The sequence below is a fragment of the Penaeus monodon genome, unplaced genomic scaffold, assembly GCF_015228065.2.
Source record: "Penaeus monodon isolate SGIC_2016 unplaced genomic scaffold, NSTDA_Pmon_1 PmonScaffold_222, whole genome shotgun sequence".
In the NCBI taxonomy this organism is placed as follows: Eukaryota; Metazoa; Arthropoda; class Malacostraca; order Decapoda; family Penaeidae; genus Penaeus; species Penaeus monodon.
In genome coordinates, this window is record NW_023652144.1 from 93561 (window position 1) to 108212 (window position 14652).

Below are 14652 nucleotides of genomic sequence, written 5' to 3' on the forward strand. Positions count from 1 at the left end.
CGTGTCCAACGAACTATTTCGTTTACCGCTTTTCTGTAGGACGATCATTCTTTCGCAACATGTGTATTGGCTTTTGCCGATCGTGCGGAAAGTGAAAGCAAAAGAAAAAAATACACACATAAAAAAAATAGATATTGACTTGAATCTTATAACGGGGCAGGCCTACTCCCTGGTAGTAATTGAAAGTTCCGGTTTCCCTGATATCACTGAGCTAAAGCTATCTTTGTTAGATCAAAATTACTATAAATATAAGAAATATATCTATATTTTATTTCCCTCTCTCTGACTCTCTCTACTTTTGTCTCCATCTCTCTCTGTCTCTCTCTGTGTCTGTTTCTCCCTCTGTCTCCCATACCACGCCCACGTGTGTGCGTACAAACGCACATACATACATCCATCCATACATACATCCATCCATACATACATACATGCATACATACCTACATACACACACACACACACACACACACACACACACACACACACACACACACACACACACACACACACACACACACACACACACACATATATGTGTGTGTGTGTGTGTGTGTGTGTGTGTGTGTGTGTGTGTGTGTGTGTGTGTGTGTGTGTGTCAAGTTCATCTTGGGCTTGCTTGCTTGCTTGCTTGAGATTTGCGAAGTTCTGGCTTCGCCCGGGCCTTTCACTTATGGCCCGGCCTGTGTCAGCTTTTTATGACTGTCTCATTTGTTGGTCTGACACTCGGTGCTTACCGTGGCGGTGGGATTGCCAGCAGGCGCTCCTGTAGCCGTGGTGTAAGCATCTTGGGCTTGCTTGCTTGCTTGCTTGCTTGCTTGCTTGCTTGAGATTTGCGAAGTTCTGGCTTCGCCCGGGCCTTTCACTTATGGCCCGGCCTGTGTCCGCTTTTTATGGCTGTCTCATTTGTTGGTCTGACACTCGGTGCTTACCGTGGCGGTGGGATTGCCAGCGGGCGCTCCTGTAGCCGGGGTGTAAGCATCTCGCATAACCCTTTTTACCAGCACGACGGCTGTGTTCTGTGGGGGGTTGTCTTAGGAATTGCGTGTGCACGCAATTCTCCAAGTAGTTATCATGTGGCGTTCGGCTCGCCGCAATGCATGCAACACCTCTCTTCATGTTCTATGGTTTTGTATGATCTGCCATGACAGTGGTAACCTAGGCGCATTCTGTGCAGAATGACTTCGGTACCTCTGTTGTTTATTTCAGAGAGTGCCAGGGGTTTCATAGCCTGTGGCATCTGAGTACCAGCGGGCCGGGGGGGAATGCCCTCGTTTCCTCTCTGTAAAGTTTGCAGGAGGAAGGAGTTGGCCGTCACCGTACACTTCCTCCTAAGTAAACTTCGGCTCTGATGTATTATCATGGGATTTGGGGGCATACCCCGGCCGATTTCGCTAATCTGTCAGCAAGCTCATTGCCTCTGATCCCTATATGGCTGGGAACCCAGTTTATGATAATTCTTCTCCCCTGAGCAGCATCCTTTGTGTTATTGTGCCGAGGGTTTTGTCAGGAGGTAGATGTTGTCAGTGGTGAGCGCTGTTGAAGACAGTCGAGGGCTCCTTTGGGAGTCTGTGTGTATGCCCACGTGTCCTTTTCTCCTGGACGCGTGTCTCAGTGCTCCCATGATAGCAACTACCTCTGCCTGTAGCGAGGGGGCGTTGTCTGTTACCCTCATGGATATTGTGCATCCCTTGCTGCAAAGCCAGCGCCTGCAGTGTGGGTCAAGGGATCGACCGACCCGTCTGTGTAATATGTCAGGCCCCCCGGAGGGGTGATGGTTTGCAATGACCCTCGGGGTTTCTGCCTTTAGGCTAGCGTAAAATTTTTCAGTCTTTTTGCTTGCCAGTCTCATGACCGAGAACTCTATCGAGGTTTGGGGCCCACGGCGGAGCTTCAAACAAAGTCAGGGTGTGGGGATTCCATGCCTTGGCCAGTGTGGTTTTTTGAGCTGATGGCGTATTAGCACCCTGGCTGTGTGAGACAGCCGGAGTTGTTTGCAAACAGCTCGTTATCTTGTTCTAGGCGTCTGACTATTTTGTGTCTTAGGCTTGTGTTCCTGGGAGCCTGGATGACCTTTGATAAGAATTGGGCTGCCGTTAGATCAATTCGTGAGGCCAAAGGGGGAGAAGGTTTGTCTCCACTAGGAGGTTGAGGACCTTCGCCCACCTTGGGGCACCCAGAATGCCCCTGGCGGCTTCGTTTTGGACTGTCTCCAATCGGTCTTTATATTTTCTCTGATGCCAATCAGAGCGGGGGAGGCATAGTCTACAATGGCCTGACAGCATGAAACGTAGAATGATCTTAGTACTCTGTGTCTGGCCCCTATGCGTCTTCCACTCATTACTCTCATGACAACAGTCTTGCCTTTGTTCGGTCAAGCAGGTACTGGACCTCCTGGCGGAAGGAGAGGGTCCGGTCTATCCTTCCCCCAAGGTACAGGTTATTCCTGAACCCCTCCAAGTCCATTCCCGGGATTTTCAGACTTGTGCTTTGAACTCTCTGTCTTCAAAGCCAGGGCCCTTTTGGATTTGGCTGCAGAGATCTTTAGTCCTGTCCTGCAACACTCCTCGGATACCAGTCCAGACAACCTGGGCTTTGTTTAGGGTGTGCTCCAGTGGAGATGATAGAAAGATCGTCTGCATAGGAGATGATCTTGCCCCCACTGGGAGGTTTATGTTGAGGATACGGACATTAGTGGGGTTAAAAAGGCTGGACTGAGAACCCCACCCTGTGGCGTTCCTTTTTCTAGGGGCATGTGCTGTGATAGGTGACCTTGAATTTGACTCTGGCTGTTCTATTCGTAAAGTGTCACCTATCCAAGCCAAGAGCTTACCTCTGATTCCTTTTTGGATCAGGCTCTCCTGAATGGCAAGAGGACTTGCCAATTCGAAAAGCCTTCTCCAGGTCAAGGAAATACTGCCACAGATCGCCCGTGTTTATTGTGCTCAAGAGCGTGGCTATGCTGTGCGCTGTGCTCATGCCCCTGGTGAACCGTGGAGGTGTTCGTGTGGGGCCCCATTTTCCATTGGAGCCGGTTCAGTACCATCCTCTCGGCAGTCTTGGCCAGACAGCTGAGGAGAGAGAGGGGGCGGTACTTCCCGGCTCCTTTGGTTTAGGGATGGGAACTAGGTAGCCCTCTTCCAGCTCTGGGGTAGAGTGGAAGTTTCCCAGGACCTGTTGATGAGTTTGCAGGAATGAAAGCTCACCTACCAGTCCCAGGCGGGAGATGATGGGTACGAGATCCCGTCTCGCCCGGGGCTGAGTTGCGACAGGCTTTGTGTGCAACACATAGTTACCACACAGAAAAGATAAAGTCTGAGTTATACGGGTTCGGCTGCCCTTTCTCTGATTGTGAGCAAGTCTGTCTGGTTGTAGGCGTTCTTGTCTTGCCCTCAGTTCGGCTGGCAGACTGTCGCAGAGCTCGATCTCGCAGAGAACTCTTGCGCCAGCCTCTTGGCCTCTGCCGGGGGGTCGGGGGTGCGTGCATCTCGGGGCTGAGCGGCTGGTGGCTCGTTTTGACCCGTTGCCATAGCTCTGAGAGGGTGGTACGGTGATCGAAAGACTCACACCATTCCAGCCACTTTTCCTGCCTCACTCTGCTGGCAGTTTCCTTGGCATCCCTCACCGCCTCCCTTAGGAGGGCTAGGTTGTCGGGGGTTCTTTGCCTTCGGAAATGTTTTTCGGCACATGTTTACCCTGGGGTTGACCTCCCTAATCTCGTCATTGAAGTACCAGGCGTCCTTGTGACTCCTGGACCCGGGTCGAGTTTTGGGTATGGTCAGTGAGGCTGCCTCATCAATGGCATTTACAAGTCTGGCTTGTAGCACTTCCACATTTTCCCTCTGTGTGGGTTCATTGCTTCTCAGACAGCGGGCCAAGGCGCTCTGGAACGCCTGCCAGTTGGCCTTGTCTTTTTTCCATCTTGGATTCGGTCGTGGTATTTCGGCTGGGCCACTATCCATGAGGGTTGTTATAGTGCCATAATGGTCACTAGTGACGGTCTCATCGACACGCCAGCCATCCTCTCCACCAGAGTCGCAGTGGCCAGGGTGAGGTCTAGGACCCCTCCTCTCACATGCGTTGGCTCCTGGTTTGTTGAGGAGAGCGATCTCGGGGAATGTCTCGAGCACGTTGGCTATGTGACGGCCAGCCGCATCCGATACCCTGCAGGGAGCCAGGATGGGGTGGTGTGCATTGAAGTCTCCCCCTATGATCACTCGGTCGTGTGCTGCGGAAGCACATACCTGGCTGATGTCTAAGCTACTACAGTGTGGCCTGCTGTACACGTTTGACAATTTCGGGGGTCCCCCGGCCAGTTGAACCCTCGACGGCAAGAGATTCAACATCTTCTCCCAGTGCGGTGCATCGGCTATTGCGGAGCAGGGAATTGTTGCCTTCAACCAGGGCCCATCAGGCCCTCTTTTGCCATCGGAACGTGGCAGCGCGTAGACGTGATACCCTGAGAAGCGAACAGCTTCCGCTGATAATGTCTCCTGGAGCATGACGATGTCAATGCTCCTTGATCGCACTATTGCGTGGAGGATGGCACTCCTTGAGGAGAAGCCACAGATGTTCCACTGCAGAATACTTTAGATTGCGTGTCATGATGTTACTAATTGATAGTTACATCAGAGACATCGTCACATTCGGGTTGACGGTCGGAGTCTGACAACTCCATTGTGAGATCCTCACTGCTTGAGGACTCTCTTTCGGCTGTCAGGCTATCCCCGGATCCACTGGGGGGTGGAGAGCCTTTGGTAGCTCTGACTTTTCGTCCCTTTTGGGTTTTTTTCGGGCCAGGCTGTTTCTGTGCATTGGCTGGCCTTGCCTGGGCAGGCTCAGCTTTTCTGATTCGGCTTGTGGCACTGAATCAGCCTGGTTAGGCTCTGCCTGTGAGGGCATAGCCTGGCTAGGCTCTGCCCCGTGAGGGCATAGCCTGGCTTGGAGAGGGGAGGGGAGTATCGACCTGGGCTGAGGTAGAGGATTGGGCTGATGTGGCCTACTCCATCTTCCTTCCCTTTATGATTTTCACGGTCTGTTTAAGAGTCGTCATGGCAACACTGACTGCCTTATCCGCCTCTTCCTCGGTCCTGGACAGGGATACTGCCACTGCTGTGACCACAGCAGTGATCAGGATCGACATGTCCCCCCGTCGAAGAACATGTCTTCTGGGTCTGGGAGGGACCCTGTGGTGCTGTTGGAACCTTTCTTCCTGTGGTTCCTCTGCACTTTCTTTTCTTGGGGGAACTCCCGATTGTCGGAGATCTCCGGTTTCGGCTGGGGGGCAGCTTCCTTCCTCTTAGGAGGTCGGGAAACCTTTTCGCTTTTGTTCCTCCCCCAGACGTAGGTGCCTGGGGGGGCAGGAACAAAGTCTGGTCGCTTCTTAGCAACCTCTTGCCGTTTGAGGGCCGCCTCTTTCCTGACAGAACAAGCCAGGCTCCAGGCGTGATGCCTCTTGGCGCAATTAGGACATTTGGCTGTTGTGTCCTTCTTTTCTTCCTTATGTGCCTTGATGCACACCTCAGTATTGTGTGCCTTGCTACAGACACCACATTTTGGCTTGGCTGTACAGTTAGCCCGATGGTGTCCGTACTTCTGGCACTTGAAACACCGAAGTGGTTCAGGCACATAAGTGCGTAGGTTGTAGGTACCCCAGTTACCCAGATCAAGGGTGGAGCTTGGGGTACCTTTCATGGTCACCAGGACTTGCCTGGTTGGAGTCTTCCCCTTCGACAATCGGGAAGCCTCCACGACCTGTGGGTGTGATGTTATCACCTCCACATCGTATGAGACTGAGAAGCCAAGTAGCACCATCTTGACTCTCTTCTCCTCGGGGTTCAGTGGCGAGAGGCTCACTTTCCTCCCATCTTTTAACTCCTTTGTCTCCTGCAGGAAACAAAAGGGTGGCTTGATCTTTGGGCACGATGATCATGCCCTGATCTCGCGCAACCCGGATCGACAGCCGGATTTTGCGCTGGCTCTCCAATGCCCTTACCATTTGGTAGGCATTGTCGAAGCCTTCGGGTTGTACGGGGACCTTAAATTGCGGGGAAAAGCCTTTGGGGTCCAACTCGCCATCAGAAATCGGACTCCGGCCTCGGCCGTTTCGGTCCGCCCTTTCGGCTTTGGGCTTGCTCGTGGAGGCACCAGCTGTTTCGGCTGGTTCAGCTGGTGCTCCTGATTCAGTCAGTGGGGTCGTCTGAGGGGGGCTCAGAGACCTTCCTGGTCCCGGGTGCTGGCCTGGAGGGGCCAGCACGGAGTCCATCTGTTGGACAATCGGGGGGACAGACATGTTTGTACATGATTTTTTTTCTTGTCCGCCATCTTGGCAGCAGGCATGACAGTGTCATCCTGCGCTCGGGGTTTTCTTTTGCCACCCGGAGGCACGTAAGGCTTCAGGGTGGCTGCCGTGGTCTGGGCCTTGCACGGGTCGTCAACAGTAAGGTCTGTCTGTGGGGGATTTTGATTTAGATTTTCCATGTACTTGGCAGTGGTTCATTCACTCACGCCCCCACCCACCACGGAGTCCCAAAAAGGGGAAGCTGAGTGCTAGAACCAATGTCTAACAGCAACAGGGGTGATGAGTGAATATACGCAGCCCAAATTTGCCGATTGCACTGGTACACACGGACGGGTGGGTACCAACGCAGCATGACTGCTTGACCCTAGCCCCCCGAGGGAGACCAGCCGATTGACCTGACCAGGCCTGGATCAGGCCGCCTGTATTGCCAGAATAGAGGACCAAAAAGGCGTTTGCTAGCCGCAGGGCGTACTCGTGCAAAGGCAAACGCTCAACCTCCAGGACTCCCGTCTCCCAGCTCACAAGGGTGCCACGCACGGCAAACACGTGGGTAGGGGGTCAACTCTGGGAGTATCCCAGAGGGATGCCCTTCAACCTACAGGACATCATTGCTGGGAACACTTCTGCTCCTCCCTCAGTGAGGAAGGAGCTCTTTCACTTTTTCCCGGCAGTTCCTCTCCGCTCCTCGGAGGGGACCTGTACCCTTTTTTCAAAGTGAATCCCTCTTTTCTTTGAAACGCCCAAAGGTTGTTTCACCTCATTGAGAAAGAGGGGGGTCCTGCACCTGTTCCTGTCAGTTCCTTCATCCCTCTGATAAAGTGGCCACAGACTGTTTTTACCACAGTGAGGGAGAGAAATTAACATTTTTCCAGGAGGTTCCCATGGCAGACGGTTTTTGAGGTGGGTCCCTCTTCTCTCTGAAACATCCAAAGGATGTTTCGCCTCAGTGAGAGAAAGGGGGGGTTCTGTACCTGTTCCGTAAGCTCCTTCGTCCCTCTGGAAACAGCCAACCACAACTGTTTCCATCACAGTGAGGGAGAGGAGCTGACTTTTTTTTCCAGGCAGTTCTTTTGGCGGGTGAGTTTAACGTGAAACCCCCTTCTCTCTGAAACACCCAAAGTTTCACCTCAGTGAGAGTAAGGGCCTGTACCGTTCCAAATCCTTCATCCCCTAAAATATCAACACAGACTATTCATCGCAGTGAGGAGAAAGACTACTTTTATCCAGGTACTTCCTATCACGGAACTTGATTTCTGTCTATCCTGCTATTAGACCCGAACCTGGCTGAAGGCCTGCAAGGGGCTCTACCTGCCTATCGCCCCCATTCGAAAGAAAAGAGTGGCAGTCATCAATGGTCTGCCAGAACCAATCCCTAAAAAGAATGGCAACTCTATGCACACCGTAAGGCAGGCCTCTAAGCCCCCCAGACACACCCTCCCCTGCGGGGTAAAGGGCTTCCAGTCCGACACGCCGCCCGAAGATGGGGTCCCATTTTTTCACCAGAAGGTGGCACAGAGTCCCTCCTAATGCCGAAAATTCGCATAGGAAAGAGTAGCCAGTAGGGCACGAAGCTACTGCAAGCCCCAGCATCGTGGGATCAAACAATGGGGGCGTCACCGTCCGGTAACGCGGAAGAGCCGAGGCCAGATTGCATGGGACGGGCGCGGTGCATCCTTTAATTGCCCGTGCAAGAGCACATGATCGAGGGATCATGGCATCAGCTAACTCCTTGGGGTTGCTCGGGTCCACAGCTGCGCCCGTCCGCCAACTTGCCGGGAAACCCATCATCCCCCCTCTGAATCGTCAATCAAGAATTCACCGCAAAGGGAGAGAGGGAGGAGCCTGTTCATCTATCCTGCTTCTGATTCGTCTCCCTTGTGGGCTGGTGGCACTTGGGCACTGCTGTCCTTCTCATGAGTTCTCTGGAGCTCGCGGGGCGGCAGTACTTGCCTGTGATTGGTCGCCTTCCCGAACTACACCGGACCTTCCGCGATGTTTACTTGGTCCAAAGTGGGCCCGGGCCCAGGTCACCCGTGATTGGCCTTCTGCCCGTGTAGGGGGACGAGGATTCCCTTGTAAACATCGGCGCGGCCCATAAAAGGAGCACCAGTCAAAAATTCAGTAGTTGCCCACGATCACCCAGTCAATGCGAAGAGAGTGACAATAACAGCAAATAGGCCAGTTCAAAGTGTCATTGAGCTACCCTGGAGTACCGGGGCCTCAATCGCGCCGCGAATCCCTTCCTTGCTATTATATCGCTTGATAACGTAAATGTCCAGCAAATTATCTCTGTTTCCAGAGAATATTTGCATTTTCACTGCCCTCAGCGGTTTTTCTTTTTTACCCATTGACGGTGACAAGGGAACACTACACCTCTCCTCAGACCCGCAGCTCTCTCTATCACAGGGAAACCTGTATAGAGAGGCCCAGCAGTCTGAGGCGACATATAGGTGTCCTTTTTCTCCTCCTGATCTCCTTCCCCTTTCCTGTGGTCATCTGGACCTACATAAGTTCCTCGAGGACTTTTGTATTCGTCTGGGTGGTGCGCTGCTTACCTGTTGTCCCTTTGTAGCAAGGTTTGGCAATAAGGGAGCGGCCCAACACAAAGCTCCGATCCTCTAGTGCACTGGGAGAACGCAACCAGTCTGCCACTAGAGGGGGTCGAGCCTAGGCTTCTTCTTTCCCCATCTCTCTCTCCCTCCATCATCTCCCTGTCCTCCCTCACCTGGCCACTTCACCCTCTCACCCGACCCAGCACCAAAATGAAAAAAATAAAAATTTAAAGCTCTTGGTGGTCCACCCACAAAAAGCGTAAGCCCCTAGCCAATGCACTTTTTTGTGCACAGATCAGAGTTTTCGGAAACTTCACCATTCTGAGGCTCCCGGGCTTTGAATCGAGGAAGACAACCATCCGAGAAGTTTCTCAAAGGATGCCCGTCCTGCCCCTTAAAAAATTTGGGCTTCTCCCAATAATTTTCCTATTGATATAAAAGGCCCTAAGTTTTACGCTTGTCTTTAAGAAAGGGACCGACAATTTGTTAGTGAGTGGGGCATTAGAGATTGAAGAAGAGATCTCCTTTTCCCTTTCCCAAAGATGCTCGGGTTTAAAGACTTTCTATGTCATGAAAAAAAAACAAATAAAAGCAAGTTTTCTAGATAAAGCCACAGAAAAAGAACATCAAAGAAAAGGGGGGTTACCTCTTCAAGGTTTATATGTTCCCCTTTCCCCAAATCGAATTTGAAAGTTTTAACCCCATTTAAAACCCAAGGGGTTTATAAACTGTTTTTGTTTGGGGGAATTTTAAACCCCCAAGCAAGTCAAAAAAAAGAGCCAGATGCCGATTTTGGGGTTTTAAAACACCCACTCCTTTGGGGGATTTGCAAGATTTTCCTTTTAAAAAATCCCCTTAACTCGGCGGTGCCCATAGGACATTTCCCAACATTTTTCCCCCCCAGGAAGGAGGCCAGAAAATCTCCCAGAAAAGTTAGGGAGAAAGAAAAAGAAAAAGAAAAAAAACCATACGGGGCCGGGGCCCAAAAAAGACACCCACAGGAGACTTTTGAAGGCAAACCCCCAAACCCCCCTTTAAAAACCCCCAAATTTAAACCCAGGTCCCCCAGGAAAAAAAAACACACAAAGACAAACCCCACCACCCAAACCTGGCTCCCCCCTAACGATCTCTCCAAGGAGATTCTCTGTCCTTTCTGCATGCTAAATGAAAAAATTATCTTCCCCCTTAAAAGGGGGTTTTTAGAAATCCCCTAAAGTGGGCTGGAGGCAAATAACCTTCCCCCCTTTTAGCCCTTGGGAGAATCGGCCCTCCGGGGGCACCCTTAAATTTTATTCAACCCCCCAGCCAGACTGTTCGGGCCCCCCACCCCTGACAATCCCAGCCCGTGGCCCCAATGCCTCAGCCTGTACAGGCCCAGGCGGGCGGCCCAAACCTTCCTCGGGCTCAGCCCACTGGGGCCCCGGCCCCAGACACTGAACCCTCAGCCTGCTGAGATACAGACCTGGAGCCCCGCCCTTTTCCCCCCCCTAAAGTAACATCGGAAACCCCCCTCCATTGCCCCCAAACCTTCGTCAATCCGTCAGCCCAAATAAATAAAAACCCCCCAATGTCAACGACCCTTGGGGACACCCCCCAGGGGATATCCCCTGACCACTCCTGATCCCCCACCTCCTACACCAAACCTGGTCGAGCACAGTGGGGACTTTCCCCCGATGACGGGGGGCCCTGGAGCGCCCCAGGGAGGGAAACGGGAACAGCCCCAAACACTAGGCACCCGGGCCCTTTTTTCAAAAAAACCCTAAAAAATCCAGTCTCTGATCGATTCAAAATTGGCTCTAAAAATTAAAAAATAAAGAAAAAGGGGTTTAGTAACAAAAAGAGAGCATACCATCAGGTCACAATAAAAAGGCTACACAAACACCTAAAGGGAAAGGGCAACATGCTATCACAAACGCCCGACTGAGCAATGCCCAACAAAGAAAAATTTAAAAAACGGGTACTTTTTAAATAAAAACACAAAAAAAACATGGCCCCACCATAAAATACACTCACGCCTCCCCTTTCATACAACAAAAACTTTACTCCACTGGACAACACAAAAAACAAAACTTTTGCAACACATACAGAAACACGACCCACACTTTCATACTAAATTAACGCCAGGGGCTCAAAAACACTACCCCACTCAAAATTCTACTGAACACCACCTACTTTAAAACAAATACAAAAAAAGAAGCGATGGCGAGAAATTTGGGCGATCAGAAAACATCTCACAAAAAAACCTTTAAATAACTTTCAGCCCAGACCTTTTGGGCAGTCGAAAAAAATTCCCCCCACTGGACCCATTATACTACCCAACACTAAAACTTTTCCCCCAAGAAGACCTTTCATACCAGAACCTGACATCTTGAGCTCCTGGGGGCATAAAAACCCCAATATACATCTGGGAGATTTTAAAACGAAAACCCCGCATCGGGGGCACAACCAACAACACCTTTGGCAAAAGGCCTCCCCTCACCATACAACAAGACAGACCACAAAACCTCGGTCCCCCCAAACCCCAAACTTTTATAACACATAACACGAAAACAACACCCGACATAGTTTTGGGCCCAAACCCACAGAGCACATTTTACCCACAATCAAAAACGGGCCGCCGTCACACCAGGGGAACCACCCCCCGGTTTTTTTTAAACTTTTAAACAAACCCTATTTTTGATCCCAACACAAACCCCGAAAATCCTTAAAACCCATGAAAACTGGGGGGGGTTTTCCCAAACAATCATTTTGAAGACAAAACACGAAAACGGGATCTCGGGGGAAAACCCAAAACACACAAAAAACACCCACCTTGAACGTGGAAACGCAGCCCATACAGCGGCCCGACGGGCCCAAACACCCCCAAAACAACACCCAAGACTACCCCCAAATTACAAGAAACACATCGCCGGAAATTCCCTTAAAATAAAATTTAACAGCACATCACGAACTAACACTAACAGGGGGGGGGGGGGACAGACAATTACGCAACGATACAGAGAAATCCAAACAAAAATTTAAACACACGAAAAATTAAAGAAATAAACAAACACCACGGACACACTCGCGAAAAGACTATGCCCAAAACTCAAAAGCCCCCCAAAAAATTTTTGGATTTCCCCTTCAAAAAACTCAGGGGGCCGAAAAAACAGATAACACAAAATATACAACACACACGACAAAAATTTTTGACTCGGGGAGGAGTGGAGCTCTCCATAGGGAATTTGGAAACAAAATTTTCCCAAATCTCCCCCCAGAAAACGCCCGATTCCCCCCACTTTACAGGGGACCGAGGTTACAAACTACATAAAACAACATGGGAACAAATTCTCCCAAAAAACCATCATTACACAAACACTCTCAAAAGGGGGCAGTCCCCTCTCCACACCAATCATTTCCCAAAAGAAATAACAAACACAACAAAAGCACTAAAAAAACAACAACCCGGAGCTAGCAACATAAACAAAAAATCATCGAACCTTTTTCCCCCCAGAAGATCAGCAAAAAACTACGCCATATCTTCAAAGCAGCACTGGCAACCCGGGATATTTTCCCCGACAAGTTCAACATGCCACACTCCCTTAATTTCCCAAACCAGGGAAAAAAAAAAACGCACACGAAAGGGGGGGAAATTTCCCCCCCATCTCCCCTCCTAGAAGTCCCAGGAAAAAGGGGTAGAGGGGTAATTGCACCCGAGAAAATAAACCCACACCCTTTTTAAAAAACCAAACACACAAAATTAGGGAATCGGCTTTCGCCCACACAGGGGGGGCCGAGAGCGCCTCGCCCTCGGGTTTCGAAAGGGGATCGCTCTCGGTCTCGCAACAAGCACCAAGAAAAGCAATATACGAGACGTCAGCCCAAAGGGCCCTTTTATAAGGGATTTTCATTGGGCGGTCCAAAAACAAAAATAAAAACAACTCACCTGCCCACCACTTCACACCCTTCTCTCAGTTCCGGGGGACAGGACGGGAAAAATTTGCCCGGGAGCTACCTAGGCACCCCCATCCAAACCCCAGAAGTGGAGTACCCAGGGAAACGTATTATCGCCAACCCTCTTTTCCGGGAAACCCGCCAATCTGCCGAAAACCCACCCCCAACAGCAAAATATTTCCTTTTGCCGACATATCCCACAGATTATCACAACCCCCCCTAAAAACACAAAACTTTTATGAAACGAAAAAAACAGAAAAGAGCTAACAGAACATAAAAACATTTGAGCACCACCCGGAAAATAAAACAAACATAAACAAATTCAAAACCCTACCCCTAGCAGTAGAAAAAAAAACCAAACACGATCAAAAACAAAAACATTCCATACACCCAACAGGAAAAATTTGGCTCCAGATCACAAGCCCCAAAGGGTTCACAACACCGTTAAAAAAAAGAAAAAAACCCCCCAAAATAAAACTAAACCCAAAATAAAACGTTTTTCAGTGAAAACCCCAAACAAAATCCCGGAATTTACAAACAAAATGTCAGACCCAAACTTAGAATATAGGGATCCCCAAGGGGTTTCAATATCATATCACAAAAAATCCGAATGCAACAGTACAACAAAACACTACCTGGGTACACGGGGCAACTTTTTTAGACCCAAAATTTCAGCAGAAACACTACACAGAAAATACAGCATGGGAAACCCCCTAAAAAACCCGCAAAACACAGACGAGGCAAAAACACCCGGGGCCCGAAATACGTGGGAAAAAGAAGGAAAAATATAACAACATCTTTTAAAAACACCAAACCTCCACAAACCACGCCTGGTTGGCCCCGAAAAACTACCCAAACACAAGGGAAAACGAAACACCCCCACCGTATACACACACACACACACCGCCCGGGCTTGTGACCCTGACCATGTTTTTAATGTTTAAAATGTTTTTTGTAATAAATTAAAGAAAGGAAAAAAAAAAAAAAAAAAAAAAAAAAAAAAAAAATATATAATTAAAAATAATAATATAAACCGAAGCCCCCCCTCAGAATCCCCCAAAAGGGTTTGGGTTTAAACCCGCCAAAAAACTTAAATTTAAAGGCAAGGGAACGACCCTCAGCTCCCGGCCCCCTCACCTGGAGCTCACCCGTGCGCGGGGGCGGGGTTAACCCAAACACCGGGGGGGAGAGGGCTGGGCCCCCTTGGGGGGTCCCCCAAAAGGAAAAAAATTCGCTGGCGCTGTTACCACGGCTTTTCACTTTGGGCCCCCCTCGGCCCCCCTAGTTGTCGTGGGTCAGCGCGACAACCCAAAAAACGGGGAGATCCAAGGACTAACATCTTACAAATTGCTACGGACTCTGACTTTGATTGGGCTGTGATTTTTGGGGGGTGCACTCGTGCAATTGCTAAGGCAGAAAACGCGGGAAACAGAAGACGAGGATGGGGATGTTTTAAAGGGAAAAAAGGGAAAAAAAAATAATTAAATCCTAAAAAAAAAAAAAAAAAAAAAAAAAAAAAAAAAAAAAAAAAAACCTTTTAATCACTGCATCTTTTTGTTTACTTTTCTTTGTTTTGGGTTTTTGTCCCGTTTTGTTAATTAATTTTTAAAATTACCTCCATCTATTTAACCACCCTTTTCGTTGACACTCCGGGTTTTGTCCCGCATTTCTGTTTTTTTTTTGTTTTTGTTCTTTTTCTTTTCCCTTTTATTATTTATGTTTTTATTTTTATCCCCTTTTTTTAAACCCCAATTATTGTCCCCATCTAGTAACCTGCTCCCTTTTCGTTTTCCCCCCATTTGCAATGTCAGACCAAGTTGTTTAAGAATTTACTCCCCCCCGATTGAAATTTTAATATACCACTTTATT